This window comes from Aythya marila (assembly GCF_965140915.1).
Source record: "Aythya marila genome assembly, chromosome: 1".
NCBI lineage: Eukaryota > Metazoa > Chordata > Aves > Anseriformes > Anatidae > Aythya > Aythya marila.
In genome coordinates this window covers 193,494,405-193,521,171 of record NC_139042.1, presented here as the reverse complement: position 1 = coordinate 193,521,171, position 26,767 = coordinate 193,494,405, and the positions used below count along the sequence as shown (strand labels likewise).

At 44.9% G+C, this 26,767-nt stretch overlaps 1 long non-coding RNA gene across 2 annotated transcripts in view; it reads right to left on the bottom strand.

Annotated features, from left to right (window-relative positions):
• Nucleotides 1-1,492: 1,492 nt before the first annotated feature.
• Nucleotides 1,493-26,767, bottom strand: part of LOC309881273 — a 26,459-nt gene continuing 1,184 nt past the window's right edge. Inside the window, exons 2-3 of one of the 2 annotated variants that reach the window (XR_014318107.1) lie at nucleotides 4,314-4,454; nucleotides 1,493-3,446 (exon numbers count right to left, since the gene is read on the bottom strand). This is a non-coding gene — a long non-coding RNA (uncharacterized lncRNA). The remainder of the gene's footprint in view (nucleotides 3,447-4,313; nucleotides 4,455-26,767) is intronic. The other variant, XR_014318108.1, reaches the window with a different exon arrangement.

The following is a 26,767-nucleotide window of genomic DNA, read 5'->3' as shown; positions in this document are numbered from 1 at the left end:
ACAATAGATGCTGCACAGATTGTACATATAAAAAGCAATATCCAGGAGAGAAAACAGAGCACTGAAGAAAGCAGCTTTCCACAGACTGTGTGGAAGCCACACTAACTACAGAGTATACAAAAGACATTCCTTTTCACAGATGGTTTATTTCTGAGACTTCAAATAATCAATCAACATCTTCCGCATGCCCTGCATCAGCCAGCCAAACTCAGTCAGAGATTTTGTTGTTTCATCTTCTGATTTTCCCTTGGCTAGGCACAAGATAATAAATGACCAGTTTGCAGTGTCAAAAGTCAGGTTTCTTTTCACCATTAATGTATGAGAGATTATTTGTACAGCAAGGTGTGAGATTGCCTTACCCATTAGACCTTTATTCCTAGTTAGTCCAGGACTACTGTATGTCTGTCCCTTGCATATATTGCCTGGTTGAACTCAGGTAGCTTTAATTTATTCATGAATCTTCAGTGAATACAACTGCCTAGGATGCTTTCAGATTTCTGCCTTGTTTTTGATTTCACTCAAGTGTAAAAAATTCCGGAGTCACCAGAGGGCACCATTATAGATAGTTTTACAAGCAGCATTTAAGTGATGCTCTAATAAAGTAGAATTTGGGAAAAATTATTCTGTGGCAAAGTGATTATGTTGGCCACACTATTTGTTTTCATGCATCGTTTCCTCACACTGTATTGTAATTTTTCATTATCCAAAACATTTTAAAAAGTGCAAAATGAGACATTTGAGCCCAACTTTATTTTTTGTACATAATTTCTCCTTAGCTACAAGATATTTGATAACATCAACTAACATACATGTGTGCATGTGTACATGAAAGGAGGCGAGCTCATTCCTAGACCAGCTATTTGCCAAAAGGAGAGCTGCAAGGATGCATGAAGCTCCTAAGTATGTTAGCAATGGGCAGAATTTTCTTTCTGTATCAAGGTATTTCTGTTGTGATTATACTAAACTTCAAAATAGAATCAAGATGAAAACTCAACACAATCACTGCAACTGGACAGGATGTCTGGAGAGCATCTAGTCCAACCTCCCTGCTCAGAGCTGGCTGCTCACAGCTCGGTGCTGGCTTTTAGTACCTCCAAGGACAGAGACCCCACAGCCTCTCTAGGAAATCTGCTCCAATGGCCTCTCTCAGAGGAAAAAGGTTTTCTTAGTTCTGAGCAGACCTTCCCGCATTTCAGCTTGTGCCCACTACCCCGTTAACAATCACAGGGACTGTGGCATTCATGGAAAATGAGGTGAGCAGTTCCAACTGCCTCTTGCTTAGGCTCAGCACTGTACCACACACACTGCATTGCAGCAAATGCTACAAATTCCACTGAAAACAGTTTAATTATAAACAGATCCAAATCAGAGAAGTGAGTAATTAAAAATGTGCGTTTTATCTTCAGCATCTCTTCCTTCCTCAATCTCCCAGTTCATGTGGCTTTCACTCTCAGTTGTATTTATTGTGATGAACCTAGGAGATTAAGATAAACTACAAGAAATCACAAATGACACCAAAATCCATTCGATTTTAAAGAAATTTTATTTCCAGCAAGTGGTTATCTTTTTCTTCTCAAAGGCAGCATTGCCTCACAATGTTTCACTAGCAAAGAAAAACAATTTACCTTCCTTTATGCAAAGGGATTTAAAAAGGAGAAGTCAGGCTCATGTTGGTAGCAGGCAGCCTCCTAGCGCTCCTTGCCAGCGGGGAGTCGACTCAGCTAATTCCCACACCTCTTCACAAGCTGTTGCTGCCAGACCTGCAGCTATGTTAAGAATAAAGCGGTTCCTTTCCAAACACATGTTTTCAAGGACTTGTGTATTTTTTACAGTATCAGACTTGGCGTTATGACATCCTTTCCACTGATTATTGATAGATTCATTTGAACTTTATTCATGCTTATCTGGAGAGATAATCTTGCACGCAACAGCACAATGTGGCAATAGGCAGAGCTTGGAGTCGGCCCCTAGACGCGTCTAGGGAAGTATTTTACATGGATTTAAACAATACATTTTTTAAAAAGGCAACAGTTAACCACTGCAATGCGGAGTAAGGACTGATACACCAGCTAGTTAGCACAAACCAGCAGCTCTGCGGGGAGTATCTATGCACACAATCTTAACTGCCCCCTTCCTCCTTTCTATAAATGCAAGATATGTTTATTTTTATTATGTCATGCTTACTATTGGGTACCACAGGGAAGAGCCTACACACACACAGGCACAGTAAAACCACTGATGAATGAAATGCAATGCATCCCATATGAATTTGGCCTTTTACAAACTATGTGTTGCCCTTATACCTCAACGGTGTGAGCTCTTACACAAGCTCAGTGCATCAACAGAGCTAACAGGCCTATGTTAATATGTGCATTTCTGTGTTTTATCAGAGTATCCACCAGTCTTCTGCAACTGTCACTGCATTATTCACCGAGCGGTGGTTCAGATGCTTGGTAACTGGAAGCGCTATCACATTTCCAACGTGCTGGATTTGTTTGAGATTTTTTTTTTCCTCTCCTCTGATTTTGTTTTCTTTCACCGGACAATTTAGGAATAAATCTGCAAATGATCTTTATCCAGCAGCTGCATCAGACCTGGCACTGTCAGGTTTGCAAACACTGAAGTTAAGCTGTGCAGCCACAAGGAGCCTTTTGTTGATATTTTCAAGTAGGTATGTTTAATGGGAGAACAACAACGACCACACATTTTGCTTAAATGATTAACGACAACATCCTGTGTTTGGGAAGAGCTGATTTTGCCAAGGAGATTTCTCTCCAAATTCATCTACATTAGCTACTTCAGCTATGCAAACCATACGAGGGAAGTTGTGCTGCCTTTTGAAGAGCTTCACTCAGTACTTTGCAAGAGGTCTAATTATTCAAAAATGCCATTTCTTCATCTCTGAGGATTTCACCTGGAAGCAAGCAGTATGCACGATAACAAGGAATAGAACTGTTAAGCAGAAACCCAGGGACACTTTGGAAGCACTTTTCAGTCTTCTTTTAAGGGCTCAGCAATGCCATGGATGAGGATGGTTGGGTTGGTAAATGTATTTGAGGTTCTAGAAAGCTTTCAACCATGTTCCTCAACAAGGCTTTTAAAGAAACCAAGCTTCTATGGCTTCAGAGCGAAAGTCCTTGCAGGGGTAAGAGATCAGAAACAGAACAAGGCGGTCAGTGCTCAGAGTAGACAAAGTTTATCAGTGCAGAACCTCAGAGATTAGTGATGGAGCTCAGTGTTCCTGGAAAAGGGGCTGACAAGAACACGGCAGTTCACTGATGATACAAGTTATTCAGGGCGGTGAGAATGACAGGTGACAGACTGAACAAGTGTTAGTTGACAAGAAAATAGCAAATAGGTACAATACAGGTAAGTGTAAAATCATGTACAGGCAGAAAAACAACTCTAACTTCACATGTTCATCAAATAAGACAGGACTCTTCAGGCTGAAAAAGAGAAAATTGAAAGGATGTTATAGAGGCCTGTAAAATCCAGAGCATCTTGGATGGCAACTGTTCACTTTCCTTCCAAAATAAGAATGAACTAATGCCCAATAAGGTAGTATGAAGTTCAACACAAAGGAAAAAAGGTGGCTTTTCACCTTGGAACAGGTGATTTCCTGAACTCTTAATTAAAGGATGTTGTGAACACTGAAGTGGAATATTAGTTCAGTGGAAGACCCAACAATTTGTAAATTAAATCTATTCAAGATTTGCTAAACACACAAAACCTTGAATCAGCATGGGATGTGAAAACAGTTGGAGGCTAAGAGTAAAGAAGGAAGCTTTTATATTTGACTTGTTCTTAGGCTTTTATCAAGGCACTTACAGTGTCTGCTGGAGACACTGAGGTAGATGGAGCCTGGCCAAGCCTGGCATAGCCACTCTTGCTTTATATTCCTGTTACTGCTGTACGAAACAATTGTAATCCTCAGGAGGAGTACACTGATAGACACTGCTATTTAGCTGGAAATGTCACCACCGAACAGCAGCCAGCCCAGACGAAAACCATGGTGGGTCAATAAACCTGAAATAAGCAACATCTTTAATCCCTGAGGAGCCAGCAATGGGAAGAGCTCACTGCACACGCTGCAGTCAATTGCTTTGGCATCAAAGGTGTCACTAAGTTTGTGACTTTGCATCAGGCCAGGAAAATAATGTATTTGTGTCCTCAGAACAACTTCAAGCTTCCACTGCTAGCAGTGGATACACAGAAAAGACAGTACATGTATTTTTTTTTAAGAGAGCAAACCACTAAAAGGCCATGTTTTCAGAAGAGTGGTAGCTATTTAGTCAGCTCTGTAAGATAATTACCTCTTTTACTCTGGAATTTGCACCTCACTTGCAGAAATGAAGTCCTTTCAGGCATTTGCAGTGGGCAACTTGAAAAATTATTTTTAAGGGACTAAATCAATCTAATCCTCAAGCGTGACTTCTGGGGAGCAGCAGCACATTCTGCACAGAGCAAAAAGTGAATAATTAAAAACAAGTAATCACATAGTATGGAGTAGGATGGAAAAAAATCTAAACTTGCATTATATTCTTAAGAGCCACGGAAGTTTGAAACCCCACTTAAAATTACAACCAGCAGAGGAACTTTATACCTAGCAAATGCTGCTACCTTTAAATGAATGTAGAGTTATTTCTGTCTTTGGGAATATATAAAGCAGTTTTGTGGCTGTATTTTGAACACACACACTGCATGGCTGGGGTTAACTCTGCAGACTTGTGCCGGGGGGCAGCCCAATCTCCAAGCAAGCTGAAGATGAGGCTGAAGTTCCCTCGTCCCTACGTGTGCCTGGGGCCCTCGGCAGCTCCTGGCATCGCAACACACAAAAAGAAAGAGCACAAGGGGGCGCCGGATACCTCAAATAGACCAAGTCTTTCCCACACCGTCTCTAGGATGTCGTATTGCAGGGATGGGAGAGCACAAAAAGGCCCCAAGCAACACCTTGGGCTGCAGACGGTCTAGCCTGAGTTTTGCTACAGTATCGAGGGCATTTGAGAATATTTTTATGATCTACAGGCTTTAAGTTTTATTATTTTTTTTCGAAAAAAAAAAAAATAATAAAGCCATGTATTTGTTTGTTAAAAAAACACTGGCATAGGTGATATTTTAACGGTAGGAAAGCAGAGAAATCTTTAGAAAAAGAGTAAGACAAAAGCTAAAGACTTCAAACATTTGTGTCAACTTGAATCTGGCAGGCACCCAGCCAGACTTTCGCAGCTTGTACCAGAAGCCACTTCCTCTGCAGCACCAGGCGTATCAGCACCCTTGGGTGCTGGCTGGGGGACAGCCCAGGCCTCTGGGTGGGAGTTCGAAGCTGCCCAGCGCTGCTGCTGTGGAGCTGAGCCGCTGGAAAAACAAAGCCACAACCCCCCCGGCAGCGGCCCTGCGGGGAGCCCTCCCATGCGTATCTGGTTAGGAAATGAATCAGGGCATTTTTCTCCCTCCCCTGGCCCTGGGCACGGTGACAGCCCCATTCAGCAGAGGGGAGGAAGGCTCTGCCCAGGGTCCTCTCCAGCTGCAGATGACTCACGCCGGAGGAGCCCCTTCCAGCCAGCTTCAACAGGATGAAGTCTTCCCGAAGTTTTTTTCCGAGCTCGTTTTAATACAGATTTCTATCACTCGGAGCTCTCTAATTGCTGCTTCCACAGCACAGCCCAGGCTGGGTGGTGTCCTTCGGAGGCAGAAGAGCTGTAGACCCAAGCGGACCCTCCCCAGATGTGCCAGGGCCTGCCCGCTGCCTCCCGGCAGCACGCTCCTCCCTCTCCCACAGCCATCTCCCCACGGAGAAGCCAAACCACTCCTGCGTGTCCCGAGGAGGCAGCGAGGCTGGGAGAAGCTCCCGGAGGAACAAGCCCTGCACACCCGTTTGGGGCCTGGAGCTCTCCCGGTGCTCGGGGGAGAGCGACCTCCGCGGTGCTTCCCTCCTGGGATCGGCGGTGCCCAGCCCGAGGAGCAGGGGCACAGCTCAGGCTCTGCTCCCACTTTGCTTCAGGGGTAAGTGCCCTCCCTGTCTATTCCTGCCTCTCCCACAGCGCCACAGGCTCCAGGTGCTCACCGACACGAGGTGAAGACGCCCTGAGATCCTCCTGCTGCTGCCTGTTCTGCTCCACGCTCCCACACGGCCGCTCACAAGGAGGGGTCCCTCCCTTTGGATTTCCAACAGGGCAGAACTGAAGCCTTCCCGGAGAGCTGTGAAGCCTTCCCAGCGGGTTCAGGAGGAGCACAGAGCCATGCTCCCCACCGGTGCCATCATTATGCTAATGCATAGGGCAGGAAGCGCACCCAAGCGTAAAACCCACTAAAACTGCACTCAGCAGAAACACCACCAAGGGCGCTAATGACCGTGCTACACAGAAAATGAAAAGGGTTTGGTTTGTCTCACTTCTTCCAGGTTTAGTAATCTCTGGTGTCACCCCTAACAGTCCTCAGATAGGCGGTGTTCAGGGCCTTTCGACTTCACAAGGAAAATTATTTTTTTTCCCCCCAAGACAATGTCTTACCTGCTACAAACTGAGCTCACTGCTTTAACGCCAGTCTGATGATCTTCATCAGCTGACTGGGATTTGCACACCGAGTTAATCTACTAGTCCACTGCCAATGATCTATTTTACCTAGCCATGCTTGTATCTGGCTTTTTACTATGCAATTCCCTTCCCTGTTCTCCAGAAACACACAGTGAGATGTTCAGTCTCTGTCAGGATGGCTTGTTTGCCTAAATGCAGCTGCCCAAACCAAATCTGGACTTCTTCACAGTCACACAAAAGCCACCTGTGCCACCTCTTATCAGTGTAAACATACAAACGGGGTCATCTGAACCACACTTTATTGGTAGGACTTCTCTTTGTCCTAGAAATTTCTATACAAATCTTTCTATACAGAGCTGAGAGCACAAAGTCACGTCTGTGTCCCCTACCTGCCTTTGGTTCAGGCAGCATCCCCACCGTACAGCACAATATCAAACATTTCAGCCTTACCAGCACCTCATTCCTCTCCAAAGTATGTTCAGAAGATGCCATTTTCTGCAACATAAGTGACCCCACACAGAAATTGCAAAATGAAATACAAGCAGGTGCTGCTGTTGTTATTCACAAGACATTTTTGGTTCCCTGCTGCTGTATCTATATATTCTACCTAATGTTTGGAAAATACAGTAATCATGTCATTACTTCCCCTCATAATTCAGCAGATCCTATAAACCTGGAGATATTGAACATAATTAATCTCCTTAAACTTCGGAAAATCTGATCTAACGATCCTATTTTTAACCCTCATATTTGAAATATGATGAATATATGGCTGTTTGATACAGAAAATACAGGCAGAGAGTAATTCTGCTCTCAGCCTCTAAGCAGAGTTCTGTACAAAACACACTCACAAGCCTCAGGCCTTCCAAAAAACTTCCAACCATAAACAGAATTAAAGTCTTAGAATAGCCAGTGGTTATCTGGGACTGTTGAACTAAGGCAGCCTCTCTCGTTTATGCCTCCCTTTATGCCAGGGCTGATAATGGGACCCTCCAGACACGAAAGCTGTGTCCATCTGTGACAGTGACATTACACCTGAGTGCAGTCACTCCTGTCAGCTCTGCAGTCAGCTGGGGAATGAGCTACAGGCCCTGAATTCACCCACCTTGGTTTTGTAAATGTTATTTCCCATTGTGTTTTGAAAATAAATTACATTTCTCTTGCTGGAAGAATGGGGTAGGTACCATTGACTTACAACCCACAGCAAGTAATTCTTCACGTTGATTACTACAGGGTGTAGGCAAGTGAACAACTTCACTGCTGCTGAGTGCTGCAGAAACTGGGTTGGGTTCTCTGCTCCCAGGGCTGTTCTCTCCATTTCTTTCTAACAGGTGCAGAAACAAGAAAGGAGAGTTTCTGGCCTAGGTTTGTGAAGAAAACGGAAAATCCTCACTGCCGAATTTGTTCAAAGCTTCACGCTAAGCCCAACAGCAAGAAGTTAACAGTTTCTCTTTAGAAACAGTTTCTCTTTAGAGAAACTGTTAAACTCTAAAGAAAGAATGGAAAAAATGTGTAACGATGCTCAGAGGCACGGGTCTGTGTTGTGCCTGGTGCAGACCCCGCTGTCACACTCCTCCCTCCACTACCAGCAGCAGCACATCAGCAACAGGATGTCAGCCAGTCTGGAACACATACTCATGAACCTATGAACTCCTATTGTTTTAAGGAAAGCATTTAAGATTGTAGCTTCCCCTGGAAAGCCTCCGTGATGGGGTACAAAGTACCTCTAGAAGCTGAGGCAAAGCTTCTAGAAGTCTTACAACCACTGTAAGGGGATGGCTACAATCAGAGCCGTTACTGTAGTGACCAACATCCGCTGGACATGAAGGGTGAAATGCACCTGAGATTAGTGCTTAAAAAATATGAAGAGATACTGTGCAAGGAGCTGAGCCCGAAGGTTTTGTGCCCTAAGACACCATACTGTGTAATCCCGCTGAGCAGCAACCGCAGGCTGAATTACCAAGGCCAGGACCGGATGCAGACCACGAGGGAGCAGGACAGGAAACTTGTTGCTGAGGCTGATGTAATATTTTGACTCAATGAAGAACCCCAAAGCATTCAAACTACAGGCTGAACTCATCCAAAGTCGTGTAGTTTCAACAGAACAGGCTGCCCAGGACTGCACAGCCATAGAAACACGTTATTACCAGCCCATATAACGGTGATCTTTGTAGAAGCACGAAGGTAAGGAGACAGCCAAGGTAAAAAGACAGCCACTTCTCCTTGAATTCCCTTCAGGAACACACCGGGCCGCAGAAGCAACGCTGTGCAGTTACTGATGGATGGGGCTCGCTGCGGATTCTTGGCAGCTACACCCACATCACGGGACCAGTCGTTTATTACCACGTGCAAGCACTGAAGAGATGCAGAAAGGGTGAGCTCCCCTCTCTTGTAATGGGTGTGCCCTCCCAAAAAAGGGGGCTCCAGTGGGCCAGCCGTCCCAGGAGGAGCCCGTTCCCCAAAACGCAGGGATGGGGACATGCTCTGTGCCCTCAGCAAGCACAGCCCACCCCCCGCTGCCCCCAGCTGCGTGGGGTCTCAGAGCTGGGGTCACCCAGAGAAGCTGTCTGTCTGTCTGTCCGTCCCTCCATCCCCAGCTGGAACACGCAGCAGCTCCACACGAAAAAAGCAAATCTCATCCTGAGGGAACTTGTGTTTACTTGAATGCCTTCCCTATAATCCCATTTTATGGGCCACATGTTTTGGGAACGCTGAGCAGTCAGGAGACTGGCAGCAACTGAAGCGAGGCAGCTCCTTTCAGAGGGCTGCTGAAAAGCTCAGCCCAGCCTTGAACACTCTCATGGCAGCCCTGTAGCTCGACTCCACAGCATTATCTTAGCTAATATTTTGGTCTTAAACGAGTATTGAATTCTACCAAGCTATATAAGAGCTTGTTTGGTTTTTACAAAAGAGAGAACTACAATATTTTTAGAGTTCACTTTAAAACATTCTCCTGTTTGAAAATTTAACATCACAAATAGCACCTCATCTTAAAAAAAAATATTGTCCAAGATAACGTAGGTGAAGGAGGAAAACAAAAAGGTAGAGTGAGAAAACTCTGCTATTTTTGACTTGATAGGTCCCTTCTTTGGGGACAGGTCGAGTTAACTTGTAGGCAGGATGGCACAAATCTCAGCAGTGAGAGCAGAGATCCAGAAGATGAAGTACCCGCTCTCTGGTTGGGTATGAAATCCGGATGCCCCCATTCTCTTTTTACATGAACGACCAGGCAAGGATGAAGCAACACCGAGGACAATTCACCAAGCTGGCAGCAAACCACATTCCTTTCGACCTCCCCCTCCCCGAAGACAGCAAATACCCAGGGAGCTACAACTTTCAGGCTCCAAGTCTGTCAATTATCAATTAAATCACACAACTAATTCCGACATTCCCAGCTGCTTTCACCAACACACCACCTTTGTTCTCTCAGCGGGGAGCCCAGCGTGGCAGCTCGCCCTCCCACTTGAGCAGGAGCAGAGTGCTCAGTACCTGGCAGGGCCAAGCACTCGTTAAGCTGCTGGGGCTCCTTCGCACTGCTATTTTCCATACAGTGCTTTGAAGAAGAGGGCAGGCAGAAAACACAGGCACTTACAATCCCGAAGAACAATGGGCATTTCTGTGAGCTGGTTTTCTACACAGGATGTAGGGTGGGCCTTCAAGCTTGTGTAATCAGTCTGGAAGTCCAAAAACCACACTGAGAACATGCTTTTCCTTTAACAAACAGTCACCCAGTCTAACGTTAGTTTACATGGCTGTTTTTCACCATTAAGACAAGTTTTCAGTTGAAAAATACTTGGAAAAGAATCTGAATTTCTCCAATGAGGTTTATGGATCTTGCTTGGATCTAATTAAAATATATATATATAGCCCTTTTATCCCAGCAAGAGCTTTATTTAGGGGTGGAAGCATCACTTCCACTTATTGAAACTGGAGAGAGGAGTTGCATCACTGGGACAGCTTTACATGCTAGCTCGTGTCCTAGGATCACCTAGGACAGAAATGAAAACTCAAGGGACTAGCAGCATTTTCATCCAACGCCCTGGGAAAGATTTAGGATAACCTGAGTGGGTTTCACTCTATGAAGTAGGCTCTTCTGGAGGCTGACTGTAAGAAACTGGGGTAAGAAGAGACAGCAGATTAGAAGGAACAAAAAAGGCATACAGGAGCAAATGCATTGTTTCACATTATTCCACTCTCAGAAAGCTGGAGAAGTATTCCCATTTAGGTAATACGCTGCTTGAAAAAAAAAAAAAAAAAGAAAGAAAAAAAAAAGGAAGAACTTGCACTTGACCACATAAATACTTCCATCACAAATGCCTGTGTTGTATGGCAGAGGCAGCACAATAAAGGCATTAAGAGTCTTTAGACTGGGCCTTGAACTAAGCCTCAGAGGAATATGCTTCCCAGAAAGCAGCGGGCTGGTATTTCCTAAGCACTAGCAAGCAAGCCATGGCATCAGAGAAGCCCGAGATTTAATTGGAGTGATCACCATGAAAAAAGAACAAGCATCAGATACGTTTTTTTCATTTCAAATGTCTATTCTAAATGTCTAAGTGTCACTTGTCTGAAAACATGACCACCCCCTTTCCTGTCTGTCCACCTCTTGAAGTTGTAAAACCTGGTTTATTAAGAACAACTACTTCAGAAGACGGGTTTTATATAAATTCCTCTTAACGTTCACATTCATGGTGAAAGCACAGACCTTATATTTGACGCTAAAAGACTGCTATACTAAACTGTTAGGAATGCTTCTATTATAAGACTAAAACAAGTGTAAAAACAACTACGTATTCCATAATAGTAAATACATACAGACTATTTTAACATACTCCTATATATTGTCAACTCCAAGCAAAACAAGCTAGTAATGTGAGTCTTTGTCATTGTTTCCTGCTCACTGTTTTCAGAGTAATCTTTACAAAGTTATAACTTTTTCTTCTGCAAGCAGGTTCTCTTTCTGTAGGAAATCAGGAGTAATGTGACTTAAAATTGAGTAACTGGAAGAAAACCAACAGATCTCCAGTATATAGAAACTTGCTCTTGCATGCTAGCAGGTTCCAAATGGGCAGAAGACAGCAAGACATCTTCTCCCAAGCTTCATGTTAACTAGGATTAGCATGTTGTATTCTTTTAGGCAAATTATGAAGGGACAGAGATTCAGCAGGATTAGATGCAGCAGTTCCTGCCACACCCCACCATATTTTGGCAGTTATCACACAATTTGAGTCAGAAACCATTGCAGTCTATGCAGAACCGTTTGGCTTCTGTCTTCATCTCCAGCAAGTTCTTGCCTGGGCACACGTACTACACAAAACCAGCTCCTGTAGCGGCAGAGGGGAAAGCTGCAAGGAAATTCCAAGCCCTAACAGGAAACCCCATTTCTGTGATTCAACAGGTTGCTTCTTTTCCTCCAAGAGCACACCAACCAGTGCAAGCAGCACGGCATTAACTACATGAGAGTGTTTTTCCTGTCTGCATTAAAGAACTTGAGCTCAGCCACCCAAAACTGAAGCGGTCCCATCTCCCCTCATCTAACTCCACTGTATGTCCCCTTACTACTTTATGTACTTTTGGGTAGGGTAGTGGAAGAGAGAGGGAAAGAGAAAGACATGCTGCAAAACAACTGTATTTCACCTCAGAATCAGCACTGCCAGATGAGAAGAGAACTTTTCTGGCTTGTTTAGTTAGTTTTTGATTATTTTCTTTTTTTTTTTAAATAAAAAAAAAAACTAACCAGCATAATACGCTCACGCTGTAGTCTATCACTCTGGTAGAAGTAAAGCAAAACATCTCAGTGAAGGCTTACAGTAGTTACCCTGACACGCTGGAAGAAGACTGCATACTACAGTGATCAGACCAGAGGAATTACAAGCCATTTTCTTGCCAAATAACAATGAAAATACCCGAAGAGTTTTGTTAACATCACAAGCCACAGAACAATTAGATTCCATTCTGCTCCCTGCAGCTCCCATCTGGTTTCAATTTGCGAGAGAAGACTGAAGAATGTATTCAGAAAACGTCAGACAGTTGTAAACATCAGTCTCCCTGCCAGCACTACTAGTAACTCATGAGGTACTGGAGTTACCATGGAAAGGAGTGGGGGATGAAGGCTTGCTCTGTCATTAAGCTCATTGTTTTAATTGCATTGTTTTAAGCCGTGAAATGAAAGTGAGAAAAATGTTTGGTGCGAAGAAGAAACACTTGCAGAAAATCAACTTGTCTGTTGTGTTTTGTGACACCATGGTATCAAACCAGAGGAAGACGAAAAGCGTCAGAACAGGCTGCTGGGGCAACTGGACCCCTCGTTTCCATAAGGCTGGTAATTACAGGCCACGCTGTTGCCTCATTTATTCCTTGTCATGTTATAACCAAAACCCAAACGCTGCTTCGTTCGCTGCAGAAACAGCTTTGTTAAATTGTGACAAGCTAATGAAACTACAGCTAAGAGCATCTCCTAGTTAAACATTGACCAATATGCCTTTGAGGGTATTTTGTCCCCTCTTTGTGCTATGGTTTTCCTACATTACAAAATTCCTAAAGCCACATTTTTCATTAATAATTAGTGATTAGTTTCTAGTTACCTTAAGTCTTGACATGAGGCACCGATAAATTTTGTTGGAATAGATGCAAAAAGAGGAAGAAGTGTTTCTGCAGCAACAGGAGCTTGGAAGGGTGGATTGTGTCCCTCATCACCCAGCAGCTCCCTTCCGTTTTGAAGGGAGGCAGCAGATCTGCACTGCCTCTCCTCCTCCCAACCCCCCAAGGGAAAAAAAAAAAAAAAGAAAAGAAAAGAAAACCTAGGGGGTGGGAGACTGATCTACTTACTGAAGAAATCAGTCCCTAGTTCTCAGCCTATTCTCACAACCCATCAGTGAGGTGATGGAGCGCCCTGCTTTGATGTCAGAACAATAACCCCAGCAGTGGGGAAGAGCAGCCAGAGGTAACACCTTGAGCCAGTTTTGCCTCCCACATCCACAGCAGGCCGTGACACCCCATTTCCTCAGGAGGGCTCATTAAAAGAGCTGGCAACGTCCCAGCACTGAGACAAACCTCAGTTACCATCAGCCTGGTCCTGCCATCACTCTTTATTTTGTTGTCCTGCTAAGTAGTCCTTTCCTCCAAGCAGCAAACTCATCTCAGCAACATCTCCAGCCCCAAGGCCAGGCCAACAACCCCATCAACCATCCTCGGGCTGGTATTGTCCACCCCACACTTCCAGGCCCAGCAAAGCTCCGCATGGACTTGCTGATGACAGCTGCCATTAAGTGAAAACCATTAATTTTGAGCAGGTGCCCGCATAAGACCCCCTTTTTGTTCACTGCTGCTGAAGGAAGCTTTCTGCCATCAGAGCTTCTCCTGCTTCTGGTTTGGCTCAAGATACTGCTCTGTTCAGAACCTTCATCACGCCAACTCCTCCCCTAAATGAAGTCCTTCACCCGTATTTGTTATGGCTATGCCAACCTACCAATTAGCTTCCTGTTTATCATCAATCTTTCATCAAAATACGCTTTGAATCAAGTGGCTTGTTTTCTGCCATGTATTAGCGTAATTAGAAGTGATCAACAGCAGCATGTATTCATCTGCTCTGCTTACAGCAGACCTGAGTGACCATTATATGAAGAATTCACCTAAGCCTCTGGTAGACCCAGCTAATGCTGCTCTCAGCCTGCAAGAGATGTGTGAAGAGGTTCATTACACACAGCCAAATCACAGATGTGACTGAGGTATGCATAATCTGACCAGCATCAGGAGTTGTGAAAGGCTCATTTTGAAACAAAAGCTTCTTAAACCCCACCCACTACTTAGATACACTTTTCCCACGAAGGATCACAGCTTGGACAAGATGTTGTTTAGTTCTCATGAGCAAGAAGAGTCGTTTATTCTAAAGCACAACAAGAATAGGAGCACAGTTCCCCCACTCCTGATTTTATGGCCTTCACAAACAAACCAGGGCCTAGAACTTTATCATTTGGATTTAGGGAAGCTAAGAAAACAGACCGAGAACAATAGGTGGTGCTACCAGCCCTGCGGACATTCAGACCTTTCAATACCCACAGTGGACTCGGGTAGGGTAGCAGACCCTACAGCTTAAAAGGAACATATGTTGACTTAAGCCCCTGCCTTTTATGTGGTTTATTGCCTTAGCTTGTGCACTGCTTAACGTTTCCTTTTCATCTTTTGATAGGGGTAGTTACCACCAGTGTCACACTTGCTAAGTGTTCCCACAGTTGTTAGGTTATTACTCCATTCATACCAAATTATCCTAGAGAAACGAAAGCGACATCCTGGCAGGAGCTGCAAAGCAGACTAAATGCACAAGCAGCCTGTACAAATACTGGGTAACCAGCAGCAAAATCATCCATACTCATCTGCAATTTAAAAATGTATCCGAGGACAAGTGGAACTGCTCAGCTCTCTCCCCAGTCAAGCCACCACGGTGCCGTGTCTCTTTAACGTGGCATTAGCGTGATTCAGACGGAGGATTAAGGTTTTACTGTCTGCGCCTAAGTCATGATGCAAGAGGCTGTAAGTCTTTCTGTAACCAGGCACTTTTTCTGGAGTCCCTTAGATTTTCTTAAACTGGATCCTTTTGTACACAGCTAGTTTGCTAAAGCAGCTAATACCAGCATTCATTTACTTCAGCAGGAAGAATCACAGTCAGCAGCTGCGATCCGGTCAGTTTTTAAAAACCCTAAAATTTAAATGAAACAAAAACTCAGACCAACCTGAAAATCGACACCCCCAAACAGAGCATGACCAGCACTGCGACGTAAGTGGAAAATACACATACCACCAGAATCAAAGAGCGTTTATACACACCAGGGACTTTCTGCGTAGCTGCTGGAGGAACATGCTGGGACAAGCCTGGTGCTTCTATCTTTGCTCCACACGAGGACACTTCTGCATGCCAAAGCTTGTATTTATCTGCTCCTTGCCCAAGTGATTGCAGGCCTGTTCTGCACATGCTCTGCAGTGCCAAGAAGCTTCATACCTTAAGTGGATTGCTGCAGACTGACTTGACAGGAAAAAGATTTATATGAAAGGTACAGGCACACTTCCTGCTAATGATACCCACACAACACCCCAACCGCTTCATCCAAATTTTGACACCCGTGTGCCACTGCCACAAACAAGAAAATTATTATTATTTATCTACAACAAGGGCCATATGCATTTTTTTATCCCCCTCTTGAAGAAAACCCAAGAGACTACTATGGATCTCCTTATCCTTCTATGGCTCAAGTTGGCAATTCAGCTTTTTTTCTTTTAAATGGAAGCAGTTGGACGTAATTTGGCAGCAGGGCCTGCCTAGTTTGAGCCATCTATGCTGTAAAGCACAGGAATAGGATATATACCTAAACTTCCAAGCAGGAGTAATTTGTAGCTGTGGATAAGTAGCAGCAGCTGATGTGCAGACAGTGGCAATTACCTAAGCGTTATACTAAGTGGTGCTGCAGCATCCAGTTTCATTGATTTCTCATGTTGGCCATGCCTGGGCAATCACATCACAGTTCCAGTGACAGCAGCCAGAGGAGCAGATCTAGCTGGGAGCTGCAACAGCCATGTTTGGGGACTACCCATGTACAACTAACAAATAAGCTGCACTCTCATTTTGAGAGGCTCAATGCCTTTGTTTCAGAAGGAAGACCGCTGAGAAAGGGCTGCAATGTAACTCAGTGCTGCCCTACCCCTGGCACAACAAAGGTCAGGGCTCGCACTGCCAGCCTTCAGTTGGAACTGATAAACCAGCTCCGGGTTGCTCCACCTCTCCCCCTTCATGTAGCCAAGGTTTTGGGGAAGAGGAATGCAGGAAACTAGCACTCCTCCTGCTCCCCAAAGCTAAACAGAAGTGAGCCGCTATTGCTGCAATATTTAAGCCACACAAGCATTCAAAGCAGCATGAAATATTTATATTCTGGGCAAACAGTCACAGAACTCTTGCTTTTTGCCAAGTATCTTTTTATCATTACCCAAACAGATCAGGAGGTTGTCACAGGAGCATTTACTTTAAGAGGGCAGAGATGAGCCTCTTGCTAGTTGTGTTTTTCTGTCCGTATCTCAGAAGTCAGTTCAGACACAAACGACAAGCTACAGGACTCTGGCTTCAGAGCTTAAGAACCAGCTTCCCCCCTTCAAGCACCTCTGGCACTAAAGTGAAAAAATGAGGAGGTCTAGTAGAGTCTTTCACATTAAGAGAGAAAGAAAATGAGCACCTTTATATTTAAGCCGGGTAGCGTGTTCTGGAGAAAACACTAATACAAACCGTGAGAGTAGAAAGACAAAAATAGCACACGCAGCCAGCTGCCACCGAGCAGATTTTCCATGACAACATGAAATGAGAAGTGCGCGAAGTCGTGTTCTTTCTGCTTCTATCCATAAACATAAGCTCAATCCCTACAAACAGGGACTAGTAAAGAACGAGTGACTGATACAGAGCACGTGCAGTATTTTGGAGGCACACTTGTAGGTTTCATGGTTTCATCCCACCTGCGTTTAACAAGGCCACTGACCTGGTGGTTAGAACAGCTGACACTTCAGAAAGCAGAGCTGGGCACAAACGTCTAGTTTCAAAACATGACTAAAAGTAAAAGCCACATCTAATTAAAAATAAGCACCTCCCTCTTCTGCATTCACTCTTGGCCAATCTTCCTCTCTCTGCTCAGCTAGTTTCTATGGCTTATGTGCTTCACAATCTTCATTTGTAGCACGGAAAACCTGCAAGCTGATTTTGGAGAAGTCTGGCAGGCAGGTTGAGTATTCAGGCATAGAACTGCAATTCTTTGATGAACTTAGCCTCCAGCCCAATCGCTTTCCTTTGATGTTTAGAAACAGCTTAGGTTGTCATTCAGGTCACAGCAAAATTATCTGAAGTTTTGAAATTAATAGCCCTTAAATTTGAGAATAAAAAAAATCTTGAATAGGTATTTTGTGCTATAGACTAGCCAACCCTGGTATACCAAAGCACACCTCACTGTACCCACCCAGGAAACTGTGCAAGGAGACAATCGAGGAGTGATCTTCTCAAATCATGGGAAGATGGTTCCCAGTTACCCTCTACCGCCTGGAGGCTCCAAAACTCACTCCGACTTCACATGTGGGCAGGAAACCAAAGCATTCCACGTGGCAGATTAAGTGCCTGAAATCCCTAAGTTCAGATGGGTTCCCAAAAGGAAGGAAGTTATAGCTAAATACAAGTCCAATCTGTGCTTCCCTCCACAAGCTCCCCAAGATGAACGGAAAAAAAAATAAAGGCTTTCCTGTTACACAACAGCCAGCAGTCATGTGATGTACGATGCAGCACAAGTGTTTGAAATAGGAATGTTTTTCATATGCAGATCCCACTCTAAACTGGTCTTTCAGAATTCTGCACTTGCATACAGTGCCTGTTTTGATCAATTCGACAACCTACTCTAGACATAGCCTGGAGCTACTTAAAAGCTGTGTGCTGCTCAAGAACTACAGGTTTGGCCTGCTCTTTCTGTAGCCAAGACAGACGGATTTTACTCAGTTTTCGTTCTTAACAACTCACCTTTTGCTGCAGGACCCCTAATAACGAGGGACTCAGTGTTTTGTCCCATCCTTTTTTTTAGGTGAACATCTTAAACCCATAAATGTTGACAAGAATACTCTTCCAGTAACTTCTCCACAGCTACCAGGAGGAATATGCTGTTTCAGCCCCTCAACTCTTTTATCCCTTCCACTATAGAGCTGCATTTACCTCTAGAGGCCTTCATCATCCTCCCTTTGGTAGTCTGAAATGATTTGTAAGCACAGGTATTCACAGGTATCAACATGTAGGAGGCTGTGACTGTTTCACCTGTCATGTACCACAGAACAGTTATTTTACCCAGACTAAATGGATCTCCAGCATTTGCAGAGCTTGCTTACAAGAACATGTATTTCATCCTTTTCTCCTGCAGCAGTCAAGAGGGTCGGGAGTCCCCTTTGAGCGGGGAACACTTCCTACACCAAGGCACTTCAGAAGGGTATCTGTCACAAGACCAACACGCTCTTGCTTAATGGAAGTGTCAGAAAAAATTAAAAAACCCAACGCTCACGTGTTAGACTGATGTAAGGGAAGAACAACTGAGAGTTCAATGAGGCATCTCTTTATTTATCATATGACAAGCAGAACAAGATTGCAGCCTAAGAGCTACAGTAGAAGTGTTTCTGAGCAGTAACAAAGCCTCCTTCACTCCCAGACCAACTGGGCACACCCAAAATTCAGATTCAACTAGGAATCTTAGTGCAAGAAGATCTACTAGACCTACATTTTGAACCTCTGGTTCTTTTTTTTTTTTTTTCTCTTTGATAGTCATTAATAAGGTGAGGAATACCACTGGGAGGACTGACAATCCAGAAGGGTGAAGACTAACAATTCCAAAACAAAATTCAATTTTGCATCATGCTTTAGCTACCTATTTTAAACCGTTACTTCAAACACCCCTTAAAAGCCTTGCATTTTAAATATGGAATGGCTTCTGAACAGCTGTGAAGCTGAAATATCTAAGTCTGCAAGATGCTATTTCTAGGAAGATGCAACAGATGTTTTACACTTGTTAATATGTACATCCTATTCTAAACAGGATGTAGAGTTTACTTGTAATGAGAGCAATCAGTATATAATTGTTGCTCAATGCTATTCAAGCAAAAAGGAGAGACACCCGGAGCAAGAAACTTCCTGACAAATACCCAGGCTATTGGAAAAATCCACGCTCCATGCAACATCTACAGACAGGCATAAGCACCTTCCAACAAGTCACTTCCAGACAGAAGGAGCATTTGTAGACAGCCCAATCTCTGCTTACTGGCGCTCTGCTATTTGCAAGATGCATTAAAAGGAGGTGAGGATGAGTCACATGAGACTTTTGAGACACAGGCCCTAGGTCTAACCAGACTAGGTAAGGCAGAGCCACTAAAGCGAACAGAACCAGACCTGAGTGGGGCATGGATATTCTCAGCAGGTTACCAAACTGAGTTTAGTTCTTTTTTTTTTTTTTTTTTTTTTTTAAGGGAACCGTTCTAGAACAGCGCTGCAGTATCATTACATTATTGAAACTGAAAAACATCCTTAGGTAAGCTGACTTAAGCAGGAGATAAAGCACAGAAGTGCCCTCAAACAGACTACCTTGCTCTGCTAGCTGTAGATGATGTTACAACAGGTCCAGTAAGTTTTCTTCCAGATGAGCACAGATGGCCTACAAGGCAAATTTTGGATACCCAATACCAAGAACAGCTAGATCCTCCAATTTACTCTAATGGGAACAGTATTCAGGAGTTATACCACTGAAACAGACAACAAACCAAACCAATTTAGCTAACAGCTGCACTTCCAAGACCAGTAATATTTGTATCACACAATCTGGGGGAAAACTGAAGGAACAGCTTGGCTGTTTCAGAAAGAAAAAAAAAAAAAAGAACTAAATAGTAAGACCCTGTACTGCGAATTCTCAGAAACAGCGCAGGCTTAACTTCAGCTTTCAGGATACAGTCCTAATAATTTCATTTTGTGACAACCACTCCCTCTCAGCAATTAGATCTACACTAGTAACCATAGTCACTTGATGAAAGAGCTCTAAGATGTGTAGAATTTGGTACACTGAATTTGCTCCGTATAATCCATCTTCCAGCAGCACAATTTTTCTTTCTGTTCACAGTAGTTAGCCTCATTTGAAATACTCCTGCCTGCCAATTTTAAAAGACAAAGAAAACCAAGTCTAAATGGTGCCTTAATAGTCTATTTTTGCCCCAAACTAGATACTATACTTTCCCTGAAAAGGTCCTTCAATTTTAGGATTCCCTCATTCCTATAGCAATAATACTAACTCCCACATTCAGTGCTTATATTTCATGCTTAGTCTCAATTAGATGATCAGGGACATACAGAAGAAAAACCCTAAGATGCTAGCCTACTCGCATACAAAACATAGTTGCATTTTTAGGCAATTTCCTTAAGTCAATGGAAATGTTAGAGGTGTTACATGGTGGTAATTGCACAATTAGAGTAAATTGAGTTGCTTCAAATCAGTAGTAGGTTAAGTACACCTGCCATATTTAAGATTCATCACAAGATGTACCATTAAAAACATTCCTGCCATTAACTCTTCTTGCACTCTTTACGTAGAGCAAAGACAGTTTTGACAAGCAGATTTCTTCCTCTTAATGTTCGGCTAGCCTGCAAGGTCCCATAGATCCGTCTCTTACTACAAGCAGTTATCAGCCCACTGCCACGATTTCCTGCTTATGGGCATTTCTCCTCCCCAGCAGAAGTCAGCGCAGTTTCAAATCTATTATCTCTAAGGAGACAACACTCCAAGTTCAGAACTCGCTGTTAGCTGAGCCCAGACACCGTGGCTCCTACATGAAGTATATCCTCTCCTATGCTTGCACAGAGATAGGAGACAAGTGTTTCTCAGAAGCAGTTTAAAAATAGGATCTCACAACCGCCCAGCATACCTTTATAAGCTTACAAGCTTGCTCCAGCATACGAATAATGGGATGATAGAGCAAAGCGCTGGAGGTGAAATCCAAGTGTAGCACTACCCTGATAAAAGCAATAGTTTCATTTTATGAAAAGTGCAGTCTCCTAAATCAGGGCAGCTGTGAGAATGCTATTTTAAGTAACACGCTCTCGTAAAGCCTAATTAGAACGCCCGTGGTTTTTCTGGATGGACGACTCATCCCATCTCGAGTAAGACTACATCAAGCAACAGCAGTGCCAGCGCTGCTGCCCAAAATGAAGCTGCAGCTCAGTTTAGCAAAGGAGAATGATGGTGGTAAGAGACGAGACAGGCTGTAGCCCATCTCAACCTCAGAGACCAGCCAGTTTCACTCTCAGCCTCTTCAAGGGGTTGCTTAGGCTACCCTAAAAGCAGCACGGCTCTGCACCTCCATTTCTCACTTCACTTCAATTTGGGGAACCACATAGCAGTGACCTAAATGGCAAGGGCGGGCAGAAACATGGGAGGCAAGGAAGAGGTGCTTGCATCTAGCTCCTCTGCTAACCTACCCTTGCTCTCCAGACAGTGCTTCAGCTCAAGTGCCCCCCAGTTTTGATGTACCCGAGAGCTGCCACACAAGCTAGCTTTGCTCTTGTATTTGGTTGGCCTACAGCAACTGCACTACCACCACATCAAGCAGCTCTCAGACCCGTTTACGTGACACCCAGCCAGGGGGAAGCATACCTACTAGTTCCCTTACATCAGCTGTGACGCACTGGGAACCCCACTAACACAAAGCTTCGTGAGTTGCCAACCTACAGAAATTTGTAAGCCCACGGTTACAGCCAGTCAGCCAGCCACCCATCCTCAATACACCATCCCATCAGATTTCTGCTCCTCTGAACAGTTCAAGTCTCGGTAGGCCACACCTACCAGGACTAGTAGCCTTCTGAAGCTAGTCCTTTGAAGAGATGTGAAGCGCTGCTGCACTCAAGCTGCATTTCCCTTTTGAAAAAAGAAATGCTGCGTGTCTGTGTATCATTAACGAGCTGCCAAACAGCGCTCTCGTGCTTGACCATAAGAGTGCAGGAGATTGATTTTCTATGGTTTTGGTTTTTCTCTACCGTTTTTAAGAATGCTCCCTTCATACAAGTCACACTAACAAGTTTCAGCAGAGATAAGGAACCCCTTTTGTCCAACGCTTAATAGCCACAGAAACACAGAAGCCAAGACTTGTTTGGCTTCTAAGCTTACAAGACAAACACTTGCTCTCCCTGTGAGAGGACCACCCTGAGTTGCAGTTCTGGAACACCAGAACCCACAGCTCAGTAACCGCCTCGCTCTAGCACAGCCCAACTGTCAGCAAGCAGCAGCCTTTACCTCATTTTCTTCCCAGAGACCTTGAAGAACTACTGGTTTGCTTACACTGCTTGCACCGTAACACTGAGGAACCATCTGTTTGTTAATTATCTCCAACATCTTCAAAGAACCATTACTGACAGGGCTCCAAGGCTAGAGGTATGTTACAATCAAGTGACAATACAGCTCCACTTCTTAGGAAGGTCCCAACAGTGCAGTGGACTTGGTGCAAGCTCCTACTAAACCTGAGATCAGCTGGGCACATAACACCTGTCAGCCTGCTCCTCTCAGTGAGAGGCTATTTTTTATTTTTAAAGACACAAAGAGCCAATAACTGGTCTTCCTTCCCTAGGAAAATCTTCACTCATCTTTCTGAAAGGGTCTCAACTTATAATATCATAATAACAACCCTTCGGTGGTGTGCAAAGGATGTACCCGCCCTGCTGCTGTTCAAGCTTTGAGCACTCCTTCCACATCCAGATGGAAAGATCTGTTGAAAATAATTCTTTCTGATCAGCTGAAGGTCACTGGACATGCCCTACTCCGTGCAAGTAATACATATTAATTTGCCTAGTGACCGTGGTGACCCACAGAGATCACAAGCTTTTTAAAGATTAGTTCACAACTCTTCCAGTAAGAGGAACTCTTCAAACAGCCCAGCTATTGGATTATCAGTCACTTCTGGAACACATAAAGCCTATTCCAAGTTTTACCCTGCTCCAACAAGATAAGCTCATTAAGTCCAAAATCTGTGAGCACTTAACCAGAATCCTGCTCCTTCCCAACTCCGGCCTAGTTATTTTTATAGTCCACCATTTCAGTGAATCTGAAATGACCCTGCCACCGCCCGACTCCTTAAGCAAGGGTTACAGCAATTCTGGCTTCACTGACCAAGTGCCTATAGGAGCTGCCCCTCAAATTCCTTAAAAACTGCATTTTTAGTAAAAACACACCTAATTTCATTAGCAGTTTAAACATGCACACGTCTGTTTTTTCTCCTTGCAGCTGCTTCTTCCTACTCCCGTCCAAGCAGGAGCATTATGAAGCCGTGCAGTGCACACTCACATCAGAAAGCCATCCGTTACAATTAGGCTTGTGCCAAATCTGCTCTCCTGTTCCACTTCTCACACAGACACCCATGCCTTCAAAAAAGGGCTGGTGCAGAAGCAAGAATGAACAGCTGGGAAAAGGTACAGGATCATCTTTCAGCATGAGCACCACTTCAACTGTTTCAGCTATGGCATTAATGCACGCTCAGATCTATTACACCTCGTATTCCCTTCTCCCCTACATACCCTTGAACTCTTGTCAGTCTCTTTGTAAGACAAAGGTAAACAGTGCTGTTTAAATAACAGGTCCTAGCAAAGGCACAGACCACATACATGCACAGACAGGATACCACAGCAAGTCAGAACCGCAAGCCTAACTGCTGGAGAACACCCAGCCAACTGAAATATCCTTCTTAAAAGGACAGAATTGTAGTTCAGGAGAAACTGTTTCTCTCTGGTAGGCTACCATAAATACAAACTATTTAAAAAATATCTCCCTCTCTTCCAGCTCCCTTCCTTCCCCTCATCTTCCCAGTTAAAGGCATTACAGACTGGCCTTGGGGCAGATCCCCTTCCCTACGGTTTCTGTCTAGAAGTAGTACAAACAGTTGGTGCTTATTCACCTCCTGCAGCAGAAGAAACAACTCAGAACGCATCACGGACGTTATTTTGAAGCTTCACTGCATCACCACTGGAGTTACCGCTTCCCAAAATGATAGTGCTTCCCTGAGGACAGCTAGTAAGACAGCCTTGAAACAAACCCAAATACTATCTTATTTGCCTTCATTTCTGTAGTTTCATAAGAACGTAAAGACTCCTTGGTTCAAATGCTGCTACAACAAGCTTTCAGCTGCACAAAACTTTAAAAATAGTTCATTTCTCTGCTGCCAAAGCAAAACCTGGTTATTAATGTGAGCTACCTAAAAGGTTGCTTTACAGATTAAAGCTTTCTACCCCAGAGAAGCTTTTGATTTGATATTCTAAAGTAGCTTATAAAATACTAAGTATTCAGATTGCTCCCTTACAGCAAGGTAGGGAATTGCTCCCTGTTCCATAATCATGGAATACATGCCTAAACACAAGGACTAATAACACAGAAGTGTTTTTTTTCCACATCTTCAGTGTACATGAATGTTTCTCACTTAATATATATGCAAGAAAATATTCATTTCAGCTCCCAAATAAATCTGCTCTACATCAGAAGGCTCACTGCACACTGAAAGCTTCTCTGGAAGCTTCCATTACAAAGGGAGTATTTACCTTGTGCTACACTATGCCTATACAGAAAGGATCAATAATCCAGTCACTTAGATGTTTGGTTAACAAACCAGCTGTCTGCTCTTAACACCATTTCCAGTAAGGCTTTTTTTTTTTTTTTTTTTTAAATAGCCTCACAACCTCTAGGACTCGAGAATCCTGCTCTTTGTAGTAGCCTACACAAAACCAGCTGCTTCAAGGCTCAGCTGACAGCCACCCATCTGACACTTGAAACAGTTTATTTCAGAAAACAGAGCATACATCATAGAAGTTAAGCTCCGATGAGGCTCCAAACTTGAAAAAGCTTCACACTGTCATCCTTAATTACTGTCTCCATTTCTTTCCTGGTATCCTTTATATAACCTCCAAAGGAAAAAATGTAGCACTATTAGATGCTTCCAGCCTGGGCCTCCTGCCCCTCCCTCAGCACACACATGCCCTGCAGGCTCTATCTGCAACTAATACCGACTACTTACAGTAGCTCCCAGTCCCCAGTCGCTTCTTATGCAACTAGGCTCCACCTCACCACGTTGCTTATGTAACACATTAAGCAGCGTCTATTATACAGGATTCTTCTACATTAGTCATATACCCAACAACTTTCATTCCAGCAGTTCTCACACAACACATTCACCAAGAATTCAAGCTTCATTCCCCACCAGGTCGCTGCTGCAGAGAAGAGAGAAATCGCACCTATCTGCAAACATACTGAGAACAGGAAAAGCGCTATAAAGCATTTCTAAGTGGAACAAACGACCACATTTGAAGCATCAGCAATTTTAGCTGTTAATTCGTTCGCTGGGTTAGCTGCAGAGGCTAAGTTTACATTGTACTATACAAGAACAAGACGTGGGAACTGGCAGTGAAATTCTCTGAAAGCACAAAAACCCCACCCAAACAGTAAAATGAGTTGCACTCTTTAAAAAAAGAGAAGAGGAAAAGTGTTATGATTGGAAAACGTACATTTTTCACCCCCACCCCAAATCCTGAAATAAAACACAGATCCAGAATATATTTGCCAAGCTCCTAATCCCATCCAGACTGGTGTGCCAAGTTCATTTTCCTACGAACCTCAGGAGGCAGGAGGAGGGCCACCCTCCCCGTATTTGCACCCCGTGGCTTTCCATTTCCACTCAGCGCCCGCTTCAATCCCCGTTACAGACACAGGCCACCCGCGGCCTAGCTCCCAAACAGACGTCATGCCGCCCTAGGAAAACACTGCTCAAAGAGGAGCCACCAAGACACGAATTCAGACATTTTAACACACCCAAGCGCTGTTCAGACAGAACCAGAGGCAAAACAGCTTTCTCCTCAGCCTCCCCGTGCACCTAGCAGAGCCACACCGAGCTCCCAGCAGCACAACTCCACACAGCTTGTACATTGGCTCTAGAGAGGCGGCCAGACAGCACTGAGGCAGCTCCCAGGGACACCAACTGACCCCGGGGGAGGCCGGGGCAGCCGAGAGGGGATCCACGCAGCGCCTGAGGGGGCCCCGCGGGGAACTTCCCCTTGAGGGCAGCGCGGAGGGGCCTCCCCCCGCGGCGGGCAGGGAGGGAAGCCAGAAGCTTCCTCGGCTACACCCCGGCTCACGAGGGCGGCGGGGGAAGGGAAAGGGAGGGGAAGGGAGGGGAGGCGGGGAAGGGGCCGTGAGGGGAGGCGCGGGCTCCCCGGGCAGCCGCCGCCGCCTGAGGCGGGCTGGGCCGCGGCCAAGCCCCACAGGAATGCGGCGCGGTCACGTGACCTCCGGCGGACGTGCGCCGCCCTGCCCTCGCCAGGGAGGCCCGGCGCCATCTTGGGCTGACGCAGTTAGAAAAGCCCCGCCGAGCCCCCTCTGCCTCGCTCCCCGCCCCGCCGCTCCTCTCCTCGCGGCCCCGGATGGAGACACCGAGCCCGTTTTTTCCCCGTTTTCCCCTCTTTTCACCCCATTTTTTCTCGAGGCTCCCCGCCCGCCGGGATCATGGCGCCCGTTTTCTTCCCCCCTCGCCCCAGCCTCCCCCGGCGGCTCCCGACCCTGCCCAGCTGCGGCTGCCCCCTTACTGCAGGATGATGTCAGCGCCAGCCAATCAGCGCGCGCCGGGGCAGCCCGGGCGGGCCGCCCATTGGATGCCGCGCAGGCCCCGCCCCCCCC